At 48.7% G+C, this 27,844-nt stretch overlaps 1 long non-coding RNA gene across 1 annotated transcript in view; it reads right to left on the reverse strand.

Annotated features, from left to right (window-relative positions):
- Window positions 1-1,759: 1,759 nt before the first annotated feature.
- Window positions 1,760-27,844, reverse strand: part of LOC309855994 — a 42,286-nt gene continuing 16,201 nt past the window's right edge. The window contains exons 2-3 of the long non-coding RNA XR_014307025.1: window positions 4,413-4,612; window positions 1,760-2,086 (exon numbers count right to left, since the gene is read on the reverse strand). This is a non-coding gene — a long non-coding RNA (uncharacterized lncRNA). The remainder of the gene's footprint in view (window positions 2,087-4,412; window positions 4,613-27,844) is intronic.

Consider the following 27,844-nt stretch of genomic DNA (forward strand, 5'->3'; position numbering starts at 1 on the left):
TCATGGTCCTGGGGTCCTGGGATCGAGCCCTGGGTTGGACTCCCCACTCAGAGGAGAGTCTGCTTCTCCCTCTCCCCCTGCTGCGCTCCCTGCTTGTTCTCTCTCTCCAGGTAGCCGTGTACTGTGTGAAGGTGCTGGGGCAGACATCCAAGGGAGACGGCCCCAGTGCGGTGCGATGAGGTACCCGAGCACCCATGGGCAGGGCAATTTGGGGGAGGTGGGTTTGGGGCTGAGGCCTCAGAACAAAGAGTGTGGGGGAGGATCAAGGGAGGGAAGGCACAGGGAGGTGCTCCCTCGTTGGGGGGGCTGGACCTCCCCCACATACACCATCGGCCTCCTGAGGGAGCCCGGCCACACTAGAACAATCCAAACAGGAGGCCGTGAGGCCCCAGCTGGACGCTGCTTACCACACAGTGAAGTGAGAACAAATCCAGAGCAAATACTTGCGATATTTCGAGCTTGAGGACGCCCATGTTTTATTCATGCACATTAGCATGGGGTCTGCAGGCCCCTGGAGTCTGAAGGAAATTAGAAAATCACAGAATGTCAGGGCTAGAAGCAGCCTGGGGGGTGATCTAATCCAGGCCTTCCTTTTGCAGAAGAGGAAATTAAGGCCCACAGAGGGAGGCGACCTGAGGTTACAAAGACAGCTGGGGTGACCTGAGCTTGTTGCCCTCCTGGCCATGTGCCTTTCTTCCCCCCCCCCCCCACAAACACACACACAGAGTTTTGCTCCCCACCTTGACTTAGTATGAACTTTGAGTCCCTTGACAAAAATACCCCTGACCTAGGCTTGACCCCAACCCTAGTCCCACCCTGCCCCCAGTGATTTCCCTGCCCATCAGGGTGGGTGCTGCGGGTGTGACTGATGGGGACAACTCTGGGTGGCGCTTTCCTAGTGCTTCACAGGCAGTATAAGTATAAAGTACCCAGAGAGCCTTTCGGAACATTTCCTGTTTCTCCAAAGGCTCCGGGAGCCCAGCAGTATTAGGGACCAGGCAGAGACCCTTTGAGGGAAAGAATTCACCTGCAAGGGTCATATGGGCCAAATGATGTCCCTCTCAACACGGATGCTGGAGCCCTAACCCCCAATGTGACTGTATTTGGAGCTGGGGCCTTTAATTAAGGAAATTAAGGTTCAGGGAGTTCATGAGGGGAGGGCGCTGCTATGGTGGGGTGGTGTGCTTCTAAAAGGAAACCCCAGACACTTGGCTGCAGCTCTCTCTGTCGTGTGAGCACTGGCAAGAAGGCAGCCATGTACATGCCAGGAGGAGGGCCCTCACCAGAACCCAACCATGACCTTGGACTTCCAGCCTCCAAGAACAGTGAGAAAATAAAGTTCTGTGAAGCCACTGAGTCTGTGGTATTTTATGATGGCAGCCCAAGCAGACTAAGACAGAGGGGGACTGGGTCCCCGGATGTCCAGAAAGACTGCCCTCCCATGCCTTCCCAGGTGCCCCGGCTACAAGGAGAGGTCCAGTACACGGAGGAGCCCCGCCTCCTGCTGACATCAGGACTCAGGCACCTCGAGCAGCATGGGCGGCCTGATCGATCTCCAGGCTCCGGGGTTCTGAGGGCCAAGCTGGCAGGTGACCGAGGAAGAGGGAGGGTTCAGGGAGGAAGACCAGCTTCTCCATTCAGGGAGAGCAGCTCCAGCTCCAAGGCTCCAAAAGAACTGTAGCTCCAGGCAAGGTTTTTAAGTTCCTTCCTACTACGGTGGGTACAAGGCCCATCTCTCTCCTGCCCGAGGGCATGGATGCGGGCACCAACCCAGGCTCTGGCAGGAAGCAGGCTGTAGTAGGCCTCCTCCTGAGAAACAGAACAAATAAGATGTATATATAGAGAGAAAAAAATGTATTATAAGGAATCGGCTCATGGTTTAGAGATGTCGGTAAGTCCAAAATCTGCAACGTGGGTGGGCAGGCTGCGGCCCCAGGAAGAGCCCATGAGGCAGGTCTGGTCTTCAGGCTGTCAACAGCCGAAGATGTAGATGTAGTCCAAAGTCCATCTGCTGGAGACTTCTCTCTTGTTTGGTAATGGCTATTCTTGTGTTACTCAGGCCTTCAACTGTTTGGAAGTGGCCCACCTATGTTAGGGAAAACAATCTACTTTATTCAAAGTCCACCAATTTAACTGTTAGTCTCATCCAGAAACATGCTGACAGAAACACCCAGAATATTTGACCTCATATCTGGGTACCCCATGGCCCAGCGAAGTTGGCCCCTACAATTAACCACCACACAGGCCTTGCGCCCACAGCTCTGAGACACACAGTCTTCTCCTTCCTCTCCCCGGAGGGCCCTCTGCTTCTCTCTGCTTCTCCCTGGTGCTTGGCCCCTGCACTGGCTTTCTAAAAGCTCCCTCAGGGCACAGGGAATTTCCTCAACTGCCTTAAGTTTTAGGAAGCAAACTCTTAGCCAAGATTCTCAGAGGCCATGAGGTAGCGAAGGGGAAGCAAGGGGAAGGAAGGCAAGCTCTTGAGAGGACACACACACACACATACACACACACCTACGCGTACACACACAATTCAGAATGCCCCCAAATGCTATGCAGCTACACTGACAAATGTTACTTATTCACATGCTCTTGCCCTCCATCGGCAGATGCTACGGTAGAATTGTTTCGAGTACTTTCTCTTCAGTGTCTGGAGAGGCAGGGCTATTTATCAGGACTTAGGTGACCTGCTCTGCACCTGGCTGGCTGCCGGACCCGAGCAAGAAATTCTCTAAGCTCCTTTTCTTCACTGATAGCCTGGGAAGTCCAATTCCCACCCCTGCAGGCCACCGGTGGCGAGAAATCCACTCGTTGCTCACCTATTTCCCAGGCGCCAGCTCTGTGCCGGGCACCGCACGGGGTGCAGCTGTGACAGGGACCATATGGCCTGCTGTCATGCAGGCAGCGGTCAAGGAGAGAAGACAGGTGGGCAATCTGGCCTATGGGTGTAAAAGCGGGGCGGGGTGGGGCGGCTGCTGCATGGGGCTCAGCAGGTACCAATGGGGTTCTAAGCAAGTTGGGGCATGTGTCCAAGACCAGTAGGTGAAGGTACACTGGGAAAGCCTTTGCTGTGTGGTGGCGGCCTTAGCCAGGCCATGTTTCTAAGGGGGTGGGGAGGGGGGACATTGGGGCAGCTGGAGCCAGGGCCAGGTGCACCTGATGGCTGGGCCTGGGAAAGGTCAGCCTGGATGTGTGGCTATGGCTGAACTGGACAAGGCCTCACGTGGCAGGTCAGGCCTTGTGACTTTTTCTGGTGGCCAAGGACTTTGTGTGTTGGACAGGAACACAGCCAGGCCGTAGGAAGCCCACTTTGGGGGTAGTGGGAAGGAGGAAGAGAAATTCTCCAAGGAAGAGGCCAGATGGCTGAGTTAGCACAGAGGCCCTTGGGCTCTGAGCTCTAGCCCTACCTTGGTCACACCCATGGGAGCCACCAGCCAGCCCCACACGGGACACTTGGAGGGTGGGCTTCCTGCCAGCTTCTCCCTGGAAGGCAAACAGCTCCAGCCACGCCCAGAGCAGCAGGGGCCAGCTCCCTCTCCACCACACCCTCTACTCCCATCCAAGCCAGTGTGGCCAGGACAGGCCTGGGCCTCCTCTGCCCTGGCTGTGGGCCCCAATCTGTCCATCTAGGTGTCCCTGTCCATGGGGCTGTCTCCTGTTACTATGATGAAGGCACCGAGTTGCCTTGATTCGTGCAGACACAAGTACAAGTAGTTCCGAGTTACACAGTGTGGCCAGCTGCCCTGGTTCATGGATTCCCTGTCCTGGGCCTCTCCTGGCTGGCGATGATCCAGAAAGACAAAGCAATTGTCTTCCTTTTACAAAGAATCATGTGGTCACTTTTGCAATGGGGCAGCCAAGCCCACGAGTAGGAGTCCCTCCCCTCCCAGCCCAGTGAGTGGACCCCCAAGTCTCCCTCTCCACCTCTGTGGCAGCTCAAGATACAAAGAATTTTTTAGAGTTGGAAGGGACGTGATACAAGTACCTCAGACACAAAAGCAGAGATCCCATTTTTCAGATGAGAAAGTTGAGGTCAAGAGAGGATGTGATTTACCCAAGGTCACATAGCTGGGGGAGGAGGCAGGCTCGGTGTATAGCCTTCCTGCTCCCTGCAGAGCCCTGGGCTCCCCCTACCAGCCACAGACTCCTAGCCCGAGGGTAGATGGGTTTTGGAAAGCAGCAGTACTGGGAGCAGCATGGGATTAAGATCTAGCAACTAAAGGGGCACCCGTGGGGGTTCAGTGGGTGAAAAAATCTGTTTTCGGCTCAGGTTGTGATCCCAGGGTCCTGGGATCGAGCTCTGCATCGGGCTCCCTACTCAGCAGGGAGTCTGCTTGTCCCTCTGCCCACCTCCCTTGCTCATGCTCGCTCTCTAAAAAATAAGTAAAATCTTTAAAAAATATTATAGTACTGACCTCCTAGAGTGTCTTCATACCGTAGTAGAACCCAAACAGTACGGAGAATGGTCAAGATGGCCTCCCATATGCCAACTAGAGGAGCCTCGCAGACACACAGTTGAGCTAAGAGCCCCGGCAAGACAGCAGGATGACAGGGAGACACAAAAGCGTTCACTACACACGTCACAGAGGGTTACACAGAGGCACACGGCTGTGTCCTACAAATAGAGACATACAAAAATGACAGCCATGAAGTTCCATTTGGTTGTTACCCCTGGAGTAGAAGCAGGAAGGTAGTTACCTGGGCCTTAGTCTGTATTGGCAGCATTTTACCTCATTCGGTGCAATGTTTTATCTCATTTGGTACAGGAAAACACAAATAGTACAGCTCATGAAAAAAAAAAAAGGTTTTTATTGAGGTAAACTTCCTACCACGTAGAAGTTACCATTCGAACCATATTCAAATATCATTCACACTTTTTAAATTTTTGTAAAAAGATTTTATTTATTTATTTATTTATTTATTTATTTATTTATTTGACAGAGAGAGATCACAAGTAGGCAGAGAGGCAGGCAGAGAGAGAGGGGGAAGCAGGCTCCCTGCTGAGCAGAGAGCCCGACGCGGGACTCCATCCCAGGACCCTGACATCATGACTCCAGCCGAAGGCAGTGGCCTAACCCACTGAGCCACCCAGGTGCCCAATTCACACTTTTTTTTTTAAAGATTTTATTTATTAATTTGACAGAGGGAAATCACAAGTAGACGGAGAGGCAGCCAGAGAGAGAGAGAGAGGGAAGCAGGCTCTCTGCTGAGCAGAGAGCCCGATGCGGGACTCGATCCCAGGACTCTGAGATCATGACCTGAGCCGAAGGCAGTGGCTTAACCCACTGAGCCACCCAGGTGCCCAATTCACACTTTTTTTTTTTTTTTTAAGATTTTTATTTATTTATTTGAGAGACAGAGATCACAAGTAGGCAGAGAGACAGGCAGAGAGAGAGGAGAAAGCAGGCTCCCCAAGGAGCGGACAGCCTGATGTGGGGCTCGATCCCAGAACCCTGGGATCATGACCTGAGCCGAAGGCAGAGGCTTTAACCCACTGAGCCACCCAGGCACCCAATTCACACTTTTTTTAATGTAAGCTCTACACCTGGTGTGGGGCTCAAACTCACAACCCCTGAGATCAAGAGTTGCACGCTCTACTGAATGAGCCGGATGCCCCAGATCATTCACAGGTCAAGAGTACAATTCTACCAGTTTTCCAAAGTGGTTACACCACTTTTTATGCCACCCACCCCACCCGCCCCATGAGAGACAGTCTGCTCTCTGCCTCTGTCCTTCCCCTGGTTTGTTCATCTTTCAGATTTCAACTGACATATACCTCCCATTGGGGAAGCCCTTTCCTGGACCCCCAAAGCTAGGGACGGGGCCTCCACCAAAGGCTCCAAGACAGGCTTAGCATCTTTTTCATCTAGGCACGCCGCTCTGGGCACTGGAGGACAGGGGCTGTGTCTTCTTTTCTTCTTTTTCAGCTCGGCCCCATCACTGAACAAATATTTCTTGAGCACCAACTCTGTGTCAGACACTGGGTATCCAGCTATGAACAAAACAGGATTCCCTGCCCGCCTAACCCTGCCATGTATATTTGTTATAAAAAATGATTGTTGAATGAATGAATGAACGAATGCGGACTGATGGAAAACCCCACAGAAAACCTGTCAGCCTCCTGGCTCCCTAGTCCACTCCCGAGTAGGGGTGCTTGGGAGCAGAGGGGAGTGAAAACATAAAAGAAAGCACCTGCTCCCGAGAAAAATGCAGGCAAGGGATAAATAAAATCTTTAAAGAAAGAAAATGCAGGTAAGGGAGCCGCACAACGGAGTGCGGAAGGATCTGGGATTTCTCCATGAGCTCCCTCACTTTCCATCCTTCTCCATTATCATCTACAGCCCACGCCCCACCAGTGGATCTCAGGGTGTGGTCCAAGTGCAGTAGCACCAGCAGCACCTGGCAGCTTGTTAAAAATGCAAATTCTCCACAGGGCTGGGTGGCTCAGTTGTTAGGCATCTGACTTTCGGCTTTTGCTCCCATCATGATTTCAGGGTTGCAGGATCGAGCCCCATGTCGGGCTCTGCACTCAGCGGGGAGTCTGAGATGCTCCCTTTCCCTCTGCCCCTCCTCACCCCCCCCCAAATAAATAAATAAAATCTGGGGCGCCTGGGTGGCTCAGTGGGTTAGGCCTCTGCCTTCAGCTCAGGTCATGATCTCAGGGTCCTGGGATGGAGCCCCACATTGGGCTCTCTGCTCAGCGGGGAGGCTGCATCCCCCCACCCCCACCTGTCTCTCTGCCTACTTGTGAACTCTCTGTGTCAAATAAATAAATAAAATATTTTAATAAATACATAAATAATCCAAAAAGAAAGAAATGCAAATTCTCAGGCCCCACCCCAGAGCTAGGGAATCAGGTGCCCTGGGGGTGGGGCTGGCTGGCTGTGTTTAACAAGCCTTCCAGGAGGTTCTCATACCCGCCAGCTGGCTGCACGCAGAATCATCTGGGGAGCTTTAAAAGCGGGTGGTGGCTGGCATCCCCCACCGCCAGGGAGTCTGAAGTAATTGGTCTGGGAAGAGGCCAGGCGATTCTACCGTGCACCCAGAGGGTAGGCCTCAGATCCGCACCCCTGGTTCTGTGGTCTGGGTAGAGAAAAGGAGCTGCTCACCTACAGGGGGTTTGTTCACGCCCTGACCTGACCTAGCTGGCCTGACCTAGCAGGGTGTTTCCAGCGCTTGAGTGCGTGGGAATCCCCTAGAGGCTTGTAAAAGCCTCTGCGTTTCCCATTTAGCAGGTCTAGGGTACACGAGAACTTGCATTTCTAGCCAGTTCCCAGCCAATGCTGCTGGTCTGGAGACCTCTCTGAGAACCACTGCCCTAGATGATCCTGAGAACAGGAGTATTACCCTCATTTGCCAAATGGGGAAAGTGAGGCACGCGGCAGCAGAGGGACTGCCCCAGGTCACGTAGTCAGCCATGGAGCTGCATGAGAACCCAGTCTGTCAACCCCAGCGCTCACAGTCCTTCCTGGGTGACGTGTTCAGCATGGGACCAGGATTTGTTCTGAGGAAAATTCTGAGCCCTTTCCCTGCTGCCAGCACCTTCCTCCTGGAGGTCCCCCTATTCAGGGCCAGCAGAGGGTGGCAGCTGTGGGTGCCTTTCTTTGTGCTGACAAAGACTCTCTCCTTTGACCAAACTTGAGTCAGACTCCCCCAAGAACTCCTGACTAGGCCTCAACCTTGGGCTCTGTCCTTGGCCCAGTGGCTCTGCCTCCTTAGTCCAGTTTCAGCAAGAAGCCTGGTGACTCTGTCTAACCCAAATCCCCCACCCTTGGTATCTGATCAAATTTCTCGCCCCCCACCCTCCTTATCCCATCACGCCCACCTGCCTTCAGCAAAAGTCCCATCGAGTTGGTTTTGTCAGGATCCCTTTAACCCCTGGCATTTCCTCTGGGTCATTCATTCCAGTGACTCCAGCCCTACTCCTTGGCCATAAATCTCCACCTGTCCTCTTGTATTTGAAAGCAAGGCAGACTCTCTCCCCCAGTGCTAAACCCATTGCAGGGGTCCCTGCACACATCAGGAAGGTCCTGAAGGAAGTCTGCCGCCATCTTTAACGAGCGCCACCATTTTCTCTTTACTGTGCTCACCTTCCTCCAAGGTCTCTCCCCCCGTTGCTCGGTGCCTTCTGCAGGCCCTGCTTCTTTGGGGCTGCAAGCCAGCTGTCAGCTTCCCTGAGGTCCCCTTCGCTTTGCCATGGTGGCCTACACCCTCCCACAGACCTCCATCTGCGTTGGAGTCTGACTCCAACTGCGGTCACCTTCGCACTAAGCTCGCTAAGCACAGTCGGCTCCTGTCCCTCTGGGGCGCACCTGCCTTCCACATGGGGAGACCTTATCAAAGTTAGCGGGCCTCTCAGGGTGGAACTTATGGCATTAATGTCAGAAGCCAGGATCCCTCATGCAGCCATTCATTTCAAGTTTACCAGACCTCTACGAAGCACATCCCACGCTGGGTGCCGGGGACTGAGGCACACGAAGACTTTCAGCACTGCCTTTTTCTTTTCTGAGCAGACAGGGAGACAAATGCTTCAGGAGACCCGGAAACCCAAGCCGGGGATTTGGTCTGGTTTGTTTATTGCTGCCCTAGAGGAGGACCAGGCCCATAGGTGCTCAGCAAGTATTTGATGAATGAATGAACTGAATGGGGAACCTGCCTAAGAGATTGCCCTTTTTTTCCTCCCCAGGTGTTAGCAGAGCCCAGAATGTTCTAGCCTGTTGATGTGAATGATGTGTCTGTTTGGGGGTGATGTTCTGGTTGACTATGGGCACCCTGAGGGCATTTATCTAAAAGCGCCCATTCCAGACCTTCACTGCAGCCTCTGATCTCCCTCTGACCCGTTGCTCGGCTCCCAGAGGGAGCTCAAGAAGTACCTGGGGCCCCCGAGGAGACAGCAGAGGTCAAACAAATGTCATGCAAGAGATGAGCAAAGCCACTGAAGGGGAAGGGGAAAAAAAGCTAGAGGAGCAGCCACTGGGTGAGCTGCAGCTGGGGAGAACACACCATCGTGGCAGGCCCCAGATCGCCCCAAGTTCACCACTAAAGGCCCAGAAAACCCTGGGTCCCGGGCAACCTTGGACTTGGGTTACCCTAGCTGCTGGGGAAGGGAGAGGGTGTGGTTGGACAGGGCTTCCCAGGAGAGGTGGCTGGGGGGAGGAACCTGAGACAAAGAATGAAAGTGGTAAATTCTACAATTACTTGTTTACATGCCTGAGGTCAGGGGCTGGATCCGGTTCACTCCAGATGGCCCACTATGGGGGAGGCGGCCTGTTTAAGGTTTCAGATTCCACTATAGGCCCACCAGGGTTTCCATATTCTGAGCCTCCATTTCTCTCAGTTGTAAAATGGACCCATTGACACTACTTTCTTGGGGCATCTGGCGGGGCTCAGTCGGCTAAGCGTCTGACTCTTGATCTCAGCCCAGGTCTTGAGCTCAGGGTTCTGAGTTCAGGCCCTGTGTTGGGCTCCATGCAAGGCATGGAGCCTACTTAAAAAAAACAACAACAAAACCCACAGTACTTTCCTCTCAGGCAAAACAAGAGAAATGTAAACTGCTGGGCGTAGAAGAAATAAAGTGTTAGTCTTGTTGCCTGGCCTAGAGTAGGTGCTCAATAAACACAGGACCCTGGATGCCCACCCCCTGATGAAAAGAGTGGAGTAGAAGGCTCGGGGGAGGGGTGGTGATCTTTGTCTGCTACCCACAGCCCCCTCTGAACCCCTGCTGAAGGAGGGGCAAAGAACACAGGTCTTCCCCTTGACCTTTATCGATGGCGTTCAGAATACCCAGAAGCAGCATGTGTTCATCCAGGAGGGAGCCAGGTCCATCGATGGGGAGATGAATCTTCTGCTAGGCTGGCTTCTCCATTCTCTGCCCTCCAGTCCTCCACTTCTCTCGTCCCCAGCCTCCCTTAGTCACTTACCTCTACAGCAAAAGCTGAGGTCTGCACCCAAACACTGCAGCTTCTCCTCCGACTCAGGGTCACGCGTTGCTCTTTCTGCGGCCTCCTGACACTCCATCCAGCTCATGTCCTCAGGACTCCTGCTCTGACATCCTCCCATGGCACCAGCCTTCCAGCATCACTGAGGCTCCTCCTTCCCACTGTCCCTCCCCCACCTGATGGCCTCTGTTTCCTCCTGACGCTGCTCAAATGCCATGCCTAAGGACTGCTACCGCTCTGGGACAGAACCCTCCACTGACCCACATCCACTGCCCTGTGTCTGCAGCCCAGCACCACAGCCCAGCTCCCACCGGCTCCAGCACCTACTCCGGCCCACACGCAGGTGGAGAAAAGTCCCCAGCATGCTGACTGAGCCCACTCTAAGGTAATGACCACGAACTTCTTTTGCACCCTAAACACTATCCACTTGTCATCCTGTATTTGCCCAGTCCATTCATCCTTCCACTTTCCCACCTCCCACGATGTCCTCGTACCTCCCACGCCTTCTCCTCCATCCTTACTCAAGGCCAATGGCCTGGCCTCCTGGCTCACCCAGCCGACTGAAGACGACTTGTGCAGCCTCCCCCAGCCCAGCTACCCTGCACAACCTCTGCTGTGTCTGCCTGGCCACTGGCGATAGACCGTCCCCTGCTCCTGCCTCAAGCCAACACCATGCCCAGTTGTCTGCACAGCGAGGGGGCTTTTCTCCTCTCTCTTCCATGGCGCTAATCATTCCCTCACTTCTACACAGTCTCATGAGCATACAAACCTTTCTAGTTACTTCCATCTTAAAGAACTTCCCCGTGAGCCTGCCTCCCCGTGCAGCTGCCACCCCATGCCTCTGCTTCCCGCAGGAACAAAATATTCAGAAGAGTCGTCTATCTGGGCTGCCTTTTTCTTTTCTCGATTCACTGTTTCCTTTTCCTTGTAGAATGTAAGGCGCCTAAAAGAGCGCTTAAGACAGTAACGCGCTCAGGGCGCCTGGGTGGCTCAGTCGGTTAAGCATCAGCCCTCTGGTCATGATCCCAGGGTCCTGGGATCGAGTTCCCCATCTGGGGAGCCCACTTCTCCCTCTCCCGCTGCCTGCTGCTCCTCCTACTTGTATACTCTCTCCCTCTGTCAAATAAATGAAATCATTAAAAAAAAAAAAAAAAGACAGTAATACACTCCTATGACTGAGCAGTTCGATCCTGAGACATGTACCCAAAGGCATTAAAAGCAAGAACTCAATTAGAGGGGCACGTGGGTGTTCAGCTCAGGTCATCGTCTCAAGGTCCTGCAATCAAGCCGAGTCAGGCTCTGTGGTCAGCACTATGTCTGACTGCTCTCCCTCTCCTTCTGACCACCCCTCAGCTCACACATTCTCTCTCTCTCTCTCTCTCAAATAAATAAATCTTTTTAAAAAAATTTTTTTTAAGATTTTTTTTTTTTTTTTTGGACAGACAGAGATCACAAGTAGGCAGAGAAGCGGGCAGAGAGAGAGGAGGAAGCAGGCTCCCTGCTGAGCAGAGAGCCCGACACGGGGCTTGATCCCAGGACCCTGGGATCATGACCTGAGCTGAAAGCAGAGGCTTTAACCCACTGAGCCACCCAGGCACTCCCCAAATAAATAAATCTTAAAAAAAAAAAAAAAGAACTCAGAGCATACCAGCATTGTCCAACCACCTTTATAGCATGATTGCAATAGCCCAAAGGTGGAAACAGCCCAAGAGTCCATTGATGGATGAATGGATAAACATGTTGAGGTATATCTACACCAAGGAATATTATTCAGCCATACAAAGGAAGGAAATTCTGACACATGCTTCCACGTGGATGAATCTTGAAAACATGACGTTAAGTGAAATAAGGTAGATATGGCAGAACAGATATTGTGTGATTCTACTTCCATGACATATCTAAAACAGGCAGATGCACAGAGACAGAAGGTAAAACAGAGGTCACCAAGGCCTGAGCAGAGCGGGGAAGAGAGAGTGCTTGACGGATACAAAGCTTCTGTTTGGGGTGATGGACAAGCTTTCTGATGACTTTAGGTGTAGTGATAACTTTTTTAAAGACTTTATTTATTTATTTATTTATTATTATTTATTTATTGAGAGAGAGTGTGTGTATACAAGTACGTGGGGAGGCAGAGGCAGAGGGAGAGACAGAGAATCCCAAGCAGATTCTGCCCAGAACCAGAAGCCCAACCTGTGACTCCATCTCACAACCCTGAGATCAAGACCTGAGCTGAAACCAAAAGTCAGATGCTTAACTCACCGAGCCACCCAGGGGCCCCTGATGATGACTTTTTAGATGTAATACAAAAAGCAGAATCCATGAGAGAAATTATTGATAAGTTGGACTTCATTCCAATTAAAAACTTCTGCTCTGCAAAAAAAAGTCAAGCCACAGACTGGGAGAAAATGTTGGCAAAAGACTATTATCTGACATATACAAAGAACTCTTTTAACTCCACAATACAAAAACAAAACAACTAGATTGAAAACATGGGCCAAAGATCTTAACAGACACCCCACCAAAGAAGATAAACAGATGGCAGCAAGGATACTTCCCATCATGTGTCATCAGGGAAATGCAAGCAAAAGAATAATGAGATACCACCATGCACCTGTTAGAATGGCCCAAACCTGTAGCACAGGAGCGACAGGAACTCCTATTCGTTGCTGCTAGAAATGCAAAATGGTACCGCCTCTTACGCACACGGTTAGGCAGTTTATTTTTATTTTTTGCTTTTTAAAAAAGATTTTATTTATTTGATAGAGAGAGGCACAGCAAGAGAAGGAACACAAGCAGGGGGAGTGGGAGAGGGAGAAGCAGGCTTCCCACCGAGCAGGGAGCCCGATGTGGGGCTCGATCCCCAGATGCCAGGATCATGACTTGAGCCAAAGGCAGATGCTTCACCAGCTGAGCCACCTAGGCATCCCTTTAATTTTTAAAAAAATTATCTTATTTGGGGGTGCCTGGGTGGCTCAGTCATTAAGCGCCTGCTTTTGGATCATGATCCCGGGGTCCTGGGATGGAGCCCTATGTCAGGCTCCCTGCTCGGTGGGAAGCCTGCTTCTCCCTCTCCCGGTCCCCCTGCTTCTGTTTCCTCTCTTGTTGTCTCTGTCTGTCTCTCTCTTTCTCTCAAGTAAACAAATAAAATCTTTTAAAAAATTTACAAAATTATTTATTTTGAGAAAAAGAGTGCACACAAGTGGGGGAGAAGAGGAGCGGGGGAGGGAGGAGCAGAGGGAGAGGGAGACAATCTTAATCTTATGCAGGCTCCATGCCCAGCACAGAGCCCAACGTGGGGCTCGATCTTACAACCCCCAAATCACGACCTGAGCCAAAATCAAGAGTCAGACGCTCAACCGACTGAGCCACCCAGGCACCCCATCCTCACAGCTTTGAGCAGTTCCACACAAGTCTCTGAAAAGGCAACACCAATGACTCTGAAGAAGTCATCTTTATTGATCTGTCTTCCTCAGTTACCCTGAGAGGGAGATTTTCCCATGGGTCGATTGGACAATGCTACACTGACCCCTACATCCCGAGGGTCCTGGCCTTAATTGTTCTGGCAGCAGTCCCCACCGTCGACCTAACCCCCCCGCAAGCTTATCAAAGACTAACTCACAGGGTGAAAAGAAGTGGAAGACAGTTACAGACAGCATGGCATTTCGACATCATACTAACTTACCGGTGTGGAGGCAGCTGAGACTATTCTCGAAGGATGATCCCCCTGGTCATTCAGCCAAGATTGGCTGTCAAAGTTGAGCAGCGTGTGACATTTCGGTCCGGGAGAAACCTGGCATGTCTTATGGCTCATCTTTCCTGTAATCTACTTCACACCACCCTCAGCACACGTTACCAGCTTTATCATCTGCCTACATACCCGGGAGCATGCTGGGGAGGACATCAACAGTGGGACAAGGTTCCTGTCTGTAAATCCTCGATGCTCAACTGAGGCAAAAGGTAGAGTAGACCCGTGACCAGAGGTAAGTGACTTGCAATGCCCATGTATAAATTAATTGTCTGCTCAAGACCCACAGGTGACAGCACAGATCTGAGCGTATCAAATGATTTTGCAAAGGAGTCTATCATAATTAAAAAGTGCTGTCTCTGGATTGGTCCTGCAAAATCTTTGGCCAGGATTTCCCGGCCCCTTCCGGGGAGAAGGAGGTGCATTTGCTGAGTAGACTGCAAATCCTAGTGAATCCTAGGAACAATATTGCTGTCATTTCAATATTAGGCTCTATTCCTGCGTTTTCCTGTGAATGGTTCCCTGATATATGTACTGTGGCCAAGGTAACAATTTGACCATCTTTCTGGAATAATTGCAGCTTTGGTGAGACTGTATTGTGATGGATATAGTTACCAGTTACCAATTATTGATACATCAAAACGGGTTGACCTTCAGTTTGCACATTCAGGTCTTACTGAAAGGAACTGCACATACTTGGCTTGATCCAGGCAGAACTTTGTAAAATAACAGCAACAAAAACCATGGGCATTATTTTAAAAGTCAAAAGCCGTTTCTGTGAAAGATTTTTTAAAAAACAGACCTTTGGCAAGCATGATCAAGAAAAAAAGAGAGATGATGTGAATAAATAAAATATAGAAAGGTAAGGAAGAAATAGACACAAAAGTGATTTTTAAAAAAGAAGAAGAAACATCTTTTGAAATATTTAATTTATTTATTTATGTATTTATTTGAGAGAGAAAAGGAGAGAGAGAGAGCGTGCATGCGTGCACAAGCGGGGGAGTGGGAGAGGGAGCAGCAGGCTCCCCACTGAGCAGGGAGAGGTCGTGGGGCTCGATCTTAGCACCCTGGGATGACGACCTGAGCCAAAGGCAGATGCTCAAACGACTGAGCCATCTAGGTGTCCCAAGAAAAACCATTTTGAGTAATTGCACTAATAAAATTAAAGCCAAAAATGAAGTAAGTCTTGGATATACATAAAATGTCAAAAATCTGATTAAGAAGGGGATGGCTAATTCCAGGCCCCCAAGTCTGAAGAGACTGAAATGGTAGTCAATGACATCTAATAGGAGAAGTTATTTGCAAATAACATATCCAATAAGGAGTTAGTGTCCAAAACATACAAAGAACTCATATAGCTCAACACCCTAAAAAGCAAATAATCGAATTTAAAAATGGGCAGAAGACACAAACAGACATTTCTCCAAAGAAGACATCCAGATGGCCAACAGACACATGAAAAGATGTTCATCATCCCTCCTCATCAGGGAAATACAAATCAAAACCACGATAAGCTATCACCTCACACCTGTCAGAACGGCTAAAATCAACACCATGAGAAACAACAGGTGTTGGCAAGGATGTGGAAAGAAAGGAACTCTAGCACCCTGTTGGTGGGAATGCAAACAGGGGCAGCCACTGTGGAAAACACTATGGAGGTTCCTCAAAAAGTTAAAAATAGAGCTACCTGATGACCCAGAAATTGCCCTACTGGGTATTTACCCAAAGGATACAAGAACACTCATGCAAAGGGATACATGTACCCCTATATTTACTTATTTATTTTTAAATTTTATTTATTTTTTTGACAGAGAGAAAGAGATTACAAGTAGGCAGAGAGGCGGGTAGAGAGAGGGAGAAGCAGGCTCCCCACTGAGCAGAGAGCCTGATGTGGGGCTCGATCCCAGGACCCTAAGATCATGACCTGAGCTGAAGGCAGAGAGGCTTAACCCACTGAGCCACACAGGCACCCCAATGTACCCCTATATTTCTAGCAGCATTATTCACAATAACCAAACTGTGGAACCAGCCCAAGTGTCCAGTGATAGATGAATGGATAAAGAAGTGGTGTGTGTGTGTGTGTGTGTGTGTGTGTGTGTGTGTGTAAATACCTATAACAGAATATTACTCAGCCACAAAAAAGAATGAAATCTTGTCTTTTGCGAAAACATGGATGGTGCAAGACAGTGTAACCAGCTAAGTGAAGTAAGTCAGAGAAAAACAAACACCATGTGATTACACTCATACATGGAACTTAAGAAACAAACAAAAGAAATAAGCAAAGGGAAAAAAATAAGAGAGCGAGACAAAGCAAGAAATAGACTCCCAATTATAGAGAACTGATGTTTACCAAGGCGGGAGGTGGATGGGGGAATGGGTAAAACAGTGATGGGGACTGAGGAGGGCCCTTGTGATGAGCACTGGGGGACGTATGGAAGTGTTGAACCATATTGTACACCTGAAACTAGTATTACACTGTATGTTAACTATACTGGAATTAAAATAAAAACTTCAAAAAATCATAGTATAGTTGTGCAGTGGAATACACACAGCAACAAGAAGGAACACACTAGAACTAGACACCACAAAATGGATAAATCTGATAAACATGAAAGTGAAAAATGGGCGACGCGAAAGTACATAAAATACGATTCCATTTATAGGAAGCGTGCGCACACACAAGGCAAAATGAATCTAGTGTGATGGGTCGTGAACGGAAAGGGGCAAGAGAAACTGTTCAGTGTGGTTTTCACTTTTGGAAAGTCATCCAGTCATTTATGATTTGAGAACTTTTATGCCATACTTAAATAAAAAGTTCAAACAAATTCTAATTAGACATATATATATACTTTTTTTTTTTTTTTTTTTCAAACAACCTGTGCTTACATGACAGCCAAGGCTTTGGAGCTCGCCTATGTGGAGGGGAGGGAGGGAAAACAATGGTATGTCACCTGTGAAAAATTAAAACTGGGTCCCAATCTGGGGCACCTGGCTGGCTCGGTTGGTATAGCACGTGACTCCTGATCTGGGGGTTGTAAACCCTACACTGGGTGTAGAGATTACTTAAAAATAAAATCTTAAAAAAAATAAAATAAAATAAAATCTTAAAAAAAAACTGGGTCCCCATCTGACACTACCTGTGAGTGAGGACCCATTGGATTAAGAACTGGTGATATTGTGATTTATAAGACATAAATATTTGGTCATTCAGATGACCAAAAGATTTTTCATATATATATGGTCTTCCTCCATAGTTCTGGGTTCACCACTGCTCCTAAAACCCTTGGAATTTCCTGAGAGCCATAAAGGTGTCTTTTGTTATGTTAATGAAGTGACTGCTGGAAACCCCTTAGGTAACCTAAGGATGGGGGCTGGTTGCCAGGGGAACCAACCAAGATTAGATAGTTGGAACTTTCAGTCCCACCCACTGATTTCTGGCGAGGGGAGGGGGGCTGGAGGTTGAGTTCAATCTCCAATGGTCAGTGATTTAATCAATTGCACCTCTGTAATGAAACCTCCATAAAACCCCTAAAAGATGGGGTTGGGAGAGCTTCCAGGTTGGGGAGCACGCAGAGATGTGGGGAGAATGGTGGGCCTGGAGAGGGCAGGGAAGCTTCTCATCCTTTCCCCAGACCATGCCCTGTGCATCTCTTCCATCTGGCTGTTCTTGAGTTCTATCCTTTTGTAATAAACCCACCATTCAGTGTGTAAAATGTTTCCCAGAGTTCTGTGAGCCATGAATTAATCAAACCCGAGGAGGAAGTCATGGGAACTTCCAATCTCTAGCCAGTAGGTCAGAAGCACAGGTGACAGCCTCGAATTGGAACTGGTGTCTAAAGTTGCGGGGTGTGGGGGGAAGACTGTCTTGTAGGACTGATCACTTACCATGTGGGATCTGATGGTGTCTCCGGATAGATCATATCACGAATGAGTTGAATTGCAGGACACCGAGCTGGTGGTAGAGAATTAAGTGGTTTGGGGAAAACCACACGTTTGATGTCTAGTAAAGGGAACCGACAGGGAAGAAACACACAACAAGGAAGAAGTGGGTTCTTCCCTACACAGTGGAGAGCTAAGGTCTTTCCGGTTTAGTGGGTGTCAGAGAGGTGGTATGTGCTAGAATGGCTCCAGCTCACAGAAGCATGTGGTGTGGAAAGAGGAAGGAGGAAAGGGTGAAGGATAAGGAACCTCTGGTTCCTGTATGGCCCCATGCTCACCCACGGTGTGAAGCAGCATAAAGGTAAGAAGTTACCAGCAGAATTTAGAGATGGAGCCAAGTCGGGGAGTTGGTTCACCAGCTGCATCAGGAAACACAAACTGATAAGAAAAAGGCAAATATTCAATGCCTTGGTCACTGTGATCTGTAACAGCTGAAGTAGAAGACAAGGCTGGGGCAGACTTCGAGGCTAGTCCAAACTCAGATTTCGGTGAGTCTGAGCTTTAACCACTAGCTCCAAAGCTCTCCCCCAAGAGAAAATGTGTGCACGACCACTGAGCGTGCTTCTAAGACCTCTGATCACCAAGAATGTAGCCAGCATTGGGGGGAGGACAAAGCCGACAAGGTGAAATGTGAAAGGGTTGTTTTCATTTCAGATCAGTATCATCAGCTTCCTGAGGAAGCTTCACCGATGGGGGATGGGGGAGTAACCGATCGGGGGCGGTGTCTCTGGTCTGAATGCCAGTAGGTGGAAGAGCGTGTCTGGGTGGCCGTGGGACCAACCGATCACTATGGAACGATCACACGTAGCTGTTAATGATCCAGACATTCACAAGGGAACAGCCCGCCTGGTGGATGGATAAGAACCACCCTAAGATTTTTTAATCCCTAGAAAGGGAACTGTCTTTAACCCCCATCAATGCCAAGTGGAAGACCCCAATGAAACAGCCGATATGCTTCCTAGGCAAGGCGTGTAGGGCTGACTTTTTGACCACCAAGATATTAACCAGCCTAATAGGCCCCCTGACCCAGGTCAGGGTAAATGCCGTGGGGTGGAGGGGGGGCTTTTACAGGGGCTCCCCATGTAACCTCTTTGTTGCAAAACCAAAGGTCAGATCTGGCAGCCACTTCAAATTTGCAGTCTCAGCTGCCCCTCAGGGGTCTTACAGATGCTAATAGAAACCTTAGGTTAATTAACAAGCCAATGGGGAGAGGCCAGTCCAGAGAGGCTTCCCAACAAGGTGGAAAGTTTTAAACAGTTACTAAGAAATAAGGTGAATAAAGGGAATATTGATAGGAGCGAAGAAACAAAGAGGAAACAGGAAGGGAAGAGTCACCCAGCAGGTGGAAATCTTTAGATGGTTATTAGGAAATGAGTGAACTGGGTTTTCTTATTCTTTTCTTTTCTTTTTTCTTTCTTTCTTTTTTTTTTTTTTTTTAGGATGGATGGATAGATAAAAATTAGTAAATAAATTTAGTATAAATAAAACAAAGTTTTAAATATAGCACTATATAAGGTTGGTCAGGCCAAAAGGACCCCAGCTGGTCCCCCAAAATTAAAGGGCCCAAAAAACTCCACTCTACCTACCGCAACTTGGAGAAATTTAAAAAGCTGGAAGGTAGAGCTTACAATGAGAGACCTGAGATATGTAATATCCATAAATTTAAAATGTATCAATAGAATAGACAAACACTGTGGTATATTCGTACAAAAGAATAGTACTCAGCGATGAAAAGAAACAAACTTGATAACGTGCAGTAACACTTGTGAATCTCAAAAATGTTAGACTGAACAAAAGCCAGACACAATAGAGTATGCCAGGTGATTTTACACCTATGAAATTCCAGAATAGGCAAAACTAATACCTGGTTGGAGAAAGCAGATTAGCATTGCTTAGGGAGGGGGCTGACAGCAAACAGGCACAAGGGAGATTTTCCCGCTGATGGAAGTGATCAGTATGTGGATTACTGCGTGGTTAGGGGGTATTTACATATATTTGTCAAAACTCATAGAAATGTACACTTACAATAGGAACTTCTTGTTTTATAGGAACATTTTTGCATGTAAATTATCCCCCCCAAAAAGTTGATTTTTAAAAGTTAAACAAAGAGGGGCGCCTGGCTGGTTCAGTTGGTGGAGCATGAGACTCTTGATCTCCAGATTGTGAGTTCAAGTTCCCCACTGGGTGTAAGGTGATGTGGCAAACAAAGGCAGAAGAAAAAGTATTAATTTCCTTACTACCTATAGCCCACTGACTCGTCCTTGAAACAGGCAGAGTGACAATTGCCTCAATGTTAATACTTGGCTAAGGGCAAAGGCAATCTTAGGCCAACCCCCAGGACCCTGTAAGTCTACTTTAACATATAAAAATTCCTTTAGAAATTTCCTTTATCTCTATACCCCAAAGATAAGTGTTGGCAATCATCCTCCAAGCACATGGCCCACCGATACACATCTGAAGGGTCTCATGACTCAGGTTTTATTAGACAGTAATAAATGACCTTTTCCCAATGATAGCTAGCCCCCTCAAGGTCCTGGAAACCTTGCTTCTAAAATCCCTTAGAGACTTCCTCTATCCCTAACCCCCTCCCAACTTGAGAGTATATAATGGGCCACTCCTCGTGACCCTGGTGCAGCTCTTTCTGCCCACGGGGCCTCCATGCTTTAATAAAATCACCTTTTTGCACCAAAGACATCTCAAGAATTCTTTCTTGGTTGTTGGCTTCGAATCCTAATGTATTTCCCACATCATAAAGATTACTTAAAAATAAAATCTTCAGGGGCATGCTCAGTTGGTTGGGTGACTGCCTTTGGCTCGGATCACCATCCTGGAGTCCAGGGATTGAGTCCTACATCGGGCTCCCTGCTTGGTGGAGAGTCTGCTTCTCCCTCTGACCCTCTCCCTTCTCATGCTCTCTCTCTCTCTTTCATTCTCTCTCTCTCAAATAAATAAATAAAATCTTAAAAAAAAAAAAAGCCTCTGCCTTCAAATCGGGTCATGATCTCAGGGTCCTGGGATAAAGCCCTTCGTCAGGCTCCCTGCTCAGTGAGGAATCTGTTTCTCCCTCTGCCCCTCCCCCATTCTCGTGCACATGCTCTCTCTCTCTCTCAAATAAATAAAATCTTTATTTTTAAAGGAATAGATAAATTAAAAACAATAGTAACATAAATACTTGGTCCAGTACCCCTGAATAAGTTACAAGGGTTCACTGTCTTGAACTAATCAATGTTAATGTGAACAGCTGCAAGCCCTACTGCTACCACCACCAACTTTACCTCCACCACCACCACTACCTCACCTCCATAATCATCACCTCCACCTCCACCATCACCCCCATCACCATCATAATCACTTCCATCATCATCACCCCCATCACCATCTCCCTCATCACCACCACCACCATCACTTCAATCATCATCATCACCACCACCATCAATTCCATCCTTATTACCTCCAACATTATCACCCCCATCACCATTATGACCTCCATCATCACCACCACTTCCATCATCATCATCACTTCCATCATCACCCCCATCACCATTACCACTACTTCCATTATCATTTCCATCATCACTTCCATCATCATCACCACCATTACTTCCCATCCTCATCATAACCATTACTTCCATCATCATTACATCCAAAATCATCACACCCACCACCATCATCACCTCCATCATCACCATCACTTCCATCATCACCACCACCATCACTTCCATCATCATTACCTCCAACATCATCACCCCCATCACAATCATCACCTCCATCATCACCACCACTTCCACCATCACCACCACCATTACCTATAGCACTGCCATACCTCCCATCACCACCATCACTATTACCAGCAGCACTATTTCATATTGAATGACAACTATAAGCCTGACACTGTGCTAGGTATTTACATATATTATCTTTCTTTTTTTAAAGGATTTTATTTATTTGACAGAGAGTGAGAGAGAGAGTGCAGGGGGGGGGGGGGAGGGAGAAGCAGACTCCCTGCTGAGCAGAGAGCAGGATGCAGGGCTCCAAACACAGGACCCCAGGATCATGACCTGAGCCGAAGGCAGACACCTAACTGACTGAGCTACCCAGGCGCCCCTACCTTTAATTCTTAAAACAACTGCAAGAGGTAGATGGTGTAACTTTCATTTTGATATGGGAAAATTGCTAATCAGAGAGATTACCAAGTCACCCTAGAACACTGCTGGTAGACAAAGTCTCAGGTTCCTATCTGGCTGGCCATAAAACCTATGCTCTTTTAACCTCTGCGCCCCACCCTGCCATCAGGGTCTGGCTCCAGCCTGATAGACTTGAAAACTGTGGTGTCTCAGGTACAGCATGAACCTGCCCTCCATCCCCTTGAATCTTCCAGGTGAGCACAGTCAGTGCCAGGCCACAGCTAGAACGATGGGGCTGGTTCTGCAAAGGTGAAGTCGGAGCTCCACCTGCCCTGAGATCCCACCAGCACGGTCTCCTGCGTTTGACCCCAAATCTGCTCCTTTAATTGCTGTTCCACCTGGAGCTGGGGCATCAGTAATACGGCCTAGCCTTGGGTCGCTCTGCATGCCCAGAGTTCAAGTTTATCAAGAGGTTCTGTCAGGTCAACCTGCATGCATTGCCAAAACATATGTGGTTCTTGAACACTGAAGACCCTCCCAGTGCTCCTGACCTTGTCTCTGATGTTTCCATTTCTGAACAAGGCCCAAGCCCTCTGACTCCAAGCCCTGTGTCCTCCACTTCACCCAACAGCTACTTCCCTATGATGCAGAACACAATTTCTGGGGCACAGACTGACACTGAACAGTAGTGAGCAGAAGCTTTGAAGCCAGAGGTGAGATTAAGTTTGGGCTGGCTAGCCTTGGGCTAGTTTCTTAACCTCTCTGAATGTTTAAAGGAAAATGAGATCAGCCACCAGTGGGAAAAGGAAATGAAGGCCATGAGCAAATAAACAGCATTCAGGGGACCTATTTAGAAGAGGGAAGCAAAATGGTGTCACCCTATGAAAACTTAGACGTAACCAGCTCCTCAGGGGTCTGTTTAATAAAGAATGCGCTGGCAGAAGGGTTTTACTCCACAATTAAAAGGGAGCTCAGGGGTGCCTGGGTGGCTCAGTGGGTTAAAGCCTCTGCCTTTGGCTCAGGTCATGATCCCAGGGTCCTGGGATCAGGCCCCACAATGGGCTCTCTGCTCAGCAGGGAGCCTGCTTCCCACCCCCCTCTGCCTACTTGTGATCTCTCTGTCAAATAACTAAATAAAATCTTTTTAAAAAAGGGGGGAGGGAGCTCAGAGAGGCCACATGTGGTTTAGAATCGGCAGTGCTCCAAGAAGCAAACCCCCTGACCTCCAAATCACGTGGGCTTGTCCAGGGAGGTAGACGGGAATGGATAATTCCAGCACAGAACCTAAAACTACCTCACCCTTCTGTCTTAACTGTGCCACGCTCACCAAGTGAAACTCTGCCCTGTGGGGCTTCCCTTCTTGCTTTGCTAGAAGTAGGGCTGCCAGATTTTGCAAATAAAATACAAGTACTTATACTAAGTTATTATTCACTGTAGTGCAGTCAGTAGAGCCCATGACTCTGGATCTCAGGGTTGTGAGTTCGAGCCTTACATTGGGCATGAAGCCTACCTTAAAAATCATAAATAAACAGCATTTTAAAAACCCTGAAATTAGTATGATATCCGCATTTTGTTTTTGAAATACTTGTACCTGAGCATTGTGGTATTACGCCACTGTTAGCTAATGCTTCAATCCTATGGGCAGCCTTTGGCCTCTCATCGAAAGTCCCCTCTCCAGCTCAGCAGCTAGCTAGGCCTCACCAAGGCCAGGTCCAGATGCAAGATCACAAGGGCTTCATCAGTACCTGAGGTTTTGCTAACTAGCAAAATGAGAGTCAGAAATGGGCTTTCATGGATGAAATCGGTAGCTTGTTCATTAGCGTGATGAAAGGCAGAAATAGGTTCTTGGTGAAATTCAGGACTCCAGGACCTATGGATTTGCTTAAATATGTTCGAGGTGTTCTCTACCTGCACGTGAAGAGGTGATCAGACACCAGCAAGGCCTCCAGCCTGTAACCTCTGAGGTGGCACCTACAGTTTCAGTCCAACCTTGAGTTTTGGAGGATTTCTTGTTCCTTGAAACTTCCAGAATGTTCCATCTGCCTTGAGCGGCCCTCTTATGCAAGCAGTAAGCTGAGAGCTGGGACTTCCTCGAGCCTAGAGAACAGGTTGCAGGGACTTTTTCTGTGCCTGGTTGCTAACGAATGCATGTTTAATAAACGTCTCTGCATGAGACACAATTTAGCTAGAGACTTGCTTTTCTGTGAATCGGTAACAAGGTTGCAGGGGAAGGGGTCAGCTCACCCTCACTCATCTCAAACTTGCTTGGAGATGTCAGTTATTGAGATACTGGGTCTAAACCCGCCCTCTCCCCGGCCCTCCCCACCCCCTCAACTCACCCTCACCTCCACCCCCATCTTTGTGGTACTGGGGCTCTACAAAGCACATTTCTGCTCAGCCAGGGGCTCCCAGTTGGGCTCTGCCCACAGGAGGTGTTAGAGGAAGATTCAAAGCTAGAGGAAGGAGTTGGGACTGACTTCTTCCTTCGCGGGTTGACTGGCTTCCTGTTGGCTTCCTGGTCCTGGGAATGGCATCCTCCACGTTTCTTCACAGCATTTCCTTCCGGCAACAGCAACTGAATCTACTGTGTGGTTTTTCTGACTCCTACAGACACAGCCAGCATCCTTTCCTCGGGGATCTGGGCCCCACCTCAGTGAGGCCCCCAGCTCTGAGCTCAGACACCAGCATCAGCTGGCAGGTGCCCTTTCCTGGGGCATCTGATTTTCAGCCCTGTGTGATTCCCCCTCCAAGCTTCTGTGTTTTAATAATTCCATCCCCCCTGCTTTGTTTCCCTACCAGTGGTAGCTGCTGTATGAGATTACTGCCTCCATGATGCCTTAGAGCTCCCTTTTCGGTCTTCTGGGTTCTTCGGTGACCAAACCTAGCTAAATATTTGGTGATTATAGCTAACTAAATAGTCTCTGTATGAAATTCTCTCCGTTAAAATAACTGGTGTGGTTTCTGTCTCCTGCCTGAAGACTATATGCTACTTTCCAGAAAGAACTTTAGGGTTATGCATGACCGGCCGGGCTCAGGTCAGCACCCAATAAAAATGCAAGGAAAAATAACTTAATAAAGGACTGCCTTTCTCACTGTAAATTAACAATGACTTTCCAGGGTTTTTAGACCAATCTCATGTGATTTTAATTACTGCGAGTCAGTCCCCAGAGCCCTCTTGCTTCAGAACGAGAGTAACAGTCAGATCTAAAAAAAAAAAAAAAGAAAATACAAAAGATTTTAAAATATAAGATCTCAAGTGCCCAAGCGGGTGCCATAGCAGGGGTGAGGAGGGCACCCCTCAGCTCCCGCCAGCTACTTCCAGAGTCAAATCAGCTCTGTCCTGGAGACTTCTCCCCTAACCTGAAAGTCCCCTTCCCTCTGGCCCACACATGCAGCTCTTTGCTGATCTCATTCTCCTCCAAGTTCAGAACCATCTGGGCTGTCGCAGGGCAAGCTAAGAAGCCCCTTTTTCCCCAAGCCCCCACCCCATCCGCACACACATAGTAACAGCTACCAATACGTCACATCCTCAGGAGGCCCCGCTCCGACAGGGGCAAGAGCTGGTGGCCAAGGGAGAGGCTGCCCACACTGGGCCCAGGTTTGAAACAATCGTTCCAGAGCCAGCGAAGGCCCTAGTCCCTGTCCTGACCTCTGCCTTGTTCCAGAGAGCTGTTTCCACCTTGGCCCCTGCATTTGCGGTTTACACCTTTGTTGGACGAACATTCTATCTGTCATCCCTTGGGCAACGATGATTCAGGAGGGCTATGTACATACAGGGCCTTGTGTGATTGCCAGGGGGGTGGGGTGGGATGACAAAGCTGCACTGTTGCTGTCCCCATGGAACTCACAGCAAGAGCAAAGGCAGCGAGAAGCACAGAAGAGGAGCAGCCATCACACTGGAAGAGGTGAGGAGGTCAAGGAAATTTCCTGTTCTTTACTGTGGCCAATGTTGGTGCTGCCTCTTGGCTCCCCACCCCCATACCTCTGTACTGTTTTTGAGCACCCCCTGGCCTTAATGAGCTTTTGTTGCTAATAACCAGTACCTATCTTTTTTTTTAGAGGGCCTGCCCTTGGGCTCCTGGAGCAGCTTTCTGAAAGAGATCTGGAAATGGCTGGAAATGAAAAGCGCTGATAGGATGTGGGGGCAGGGCTGCGGGTGCCACACTTATATCAAGCACTTTAGTCCTGAGGGCAAGACTGACCCTTAGGAAACAACCTGGCAAGTATAATGATGCGTGTGCTTTGAACCACAAAGAAGGTGGCCTTAATCTGAGAAGCCTCCTCAAGGAGGTAGCCTCAGGCATAAACTGAGTCTTACAAAGGCAGCGATGGGTTGACCTTAAGAAGGAGCCAGGAGAGAGCCCCTGAGGCTTTGATAGCTGGGATGCTTCAGGAGTTTTCAAGTCATCCAGGGTGGCTGCAGCATAGCCAGCACGTGAATGAAGAGGAATAGTGATGAGGCAGGGAGGAAAAAGTGGTACTAGATCACACAGAGCCTGAAGGAGGCTTTCTACTTCCTGTGAAAGGACTGGAGAGACTTACTAGGGTTTTACTGCTAGGATTCTAAGCACAGGAATATCCTTAATTGGATATACTTCCCATAGAAATCACTGTGGCCACAGAGCAGAGAATGGATTCCAGGGGACAGGACTGAGGGCAGGGTCAGGGAGCCCGGGAGAGAAATTATAAAGGCTGAACACAGGAAAGTGGCCATAGGGAGAGAGAAGGTGACAGAATCAAGAGATGAAGCATGGAGAGGTCTAGTGGCTAACAGGATGGGGAGCACTAGGCAGGCGTCTATGCCAGTCTTCCTCATCCTACCTTTAATCATACCTCTCAACTTCCTACCACACTTGGAAGGAAGGCTCATCTGGAGCCAGGATAGGATAAGACCTTTGTAGTCTCTAGCAAAATCACACCATAAACTGGGAGTGGGGAATAGAGATGCAAGTACCAGGCCTATGTTATTACCCTGAGAAAGTTCTACGCCCAAAGTCAAATGGCCCCAAGTTTGTATTTATATATTTATTTATTATTATTATTTTTTATTTAAGATTTTATTTATTTGACAGAGAGGTCACAAACAGGCAGAGAAAGAGGGGGAAGCAGGCTCCCTGCTGAGCAGAGAGCCAGATGCGGGGCTCGATCCCAGGATCCTGAGATCATGACCTGAGCTGAAGGCAGAAGCTTAACCCACTGAGCCACCTAGGCGCCCCTAAAGTTTATATTTAAATCAAATTTCTTTCTTTCTTTAGATGCTATTTATTTGAGGGAGAGGAGAGGAGAGGAGAGTAAGAGTGTGCACAAGCAGGAGTGAGAGGCAGAGGGAGAGGGAGAAGCAGACTCGCTGCTGAGCAGGGAGCCCGATGCAGGACTCCATCCCAGGACCCAGATATCACAACCTGAGTCAAAGGCAGACGCTTAACTGACTGAGTCACCCAGTTGCCCCTTAAATCAAAGTTCATTGAGAAGATATACCACAACATATTTGCCAGGGCACTCAAAATGTTAGATTACTGGGGTGTCTGGATGGTTGTCGGTTAAACGTCTACCTTATGCTCAGATCATGATCCCCGGGTCCTAGGATCGAGCCTGTATTAGGCTCCCTGCTCAGTGGGGAGTCTGCTTCTCCCTCCGTCCCTCCAGCCCCACTCTCTTTTTCTCTCTCACATGCATGCAAAAATAAATAAAGAAGGTTGCGGGGCGGGGGGGGGGGGGTAGGGAGAAGGTGGTGGGGTTATGGACATTGGGGAGGGTCTGTGCTATGGTGAGTGCTGTGAAGTGTGTAAACCTGGCAATTCACAGTCCTGTACCCCTGGGGCTAATAATATATTATATGTTAATTTCAAAAATAAATAAAAAATTAAAAATAAATAAATGAATAAAATATTTTCTTTCTTTCTTTCTTTCTTTCTTTCTTTCTTTCTTTCTTTCTTTCTTTTTTAAGATTTTATTTATTTATTTGACACAGAGAGAGAGATCACAAGTAGGCAGAGAGGCAGGCAGAGAGAGGGGGAAGCAGGCTCCCGGCCCAGCAGAGAGCCTGACATGGAGCTTGATCCCAGGACCCTGAGATCATGACCTGAGCCGAAGGCAGAGGC

The sequence above is a fragment of the Mustela nivalis genome (assembly GCF_964662115.1).
Source record: "Mustela nivalis genome assembly, chromosome: X".
In the NCBI taxonomy this organism is placed as follows: Eukaryota; Metazoa; Chordata; class Mammalia; order Carnivora; family Mustelidae; genus Mustela; species Mustela nivalis.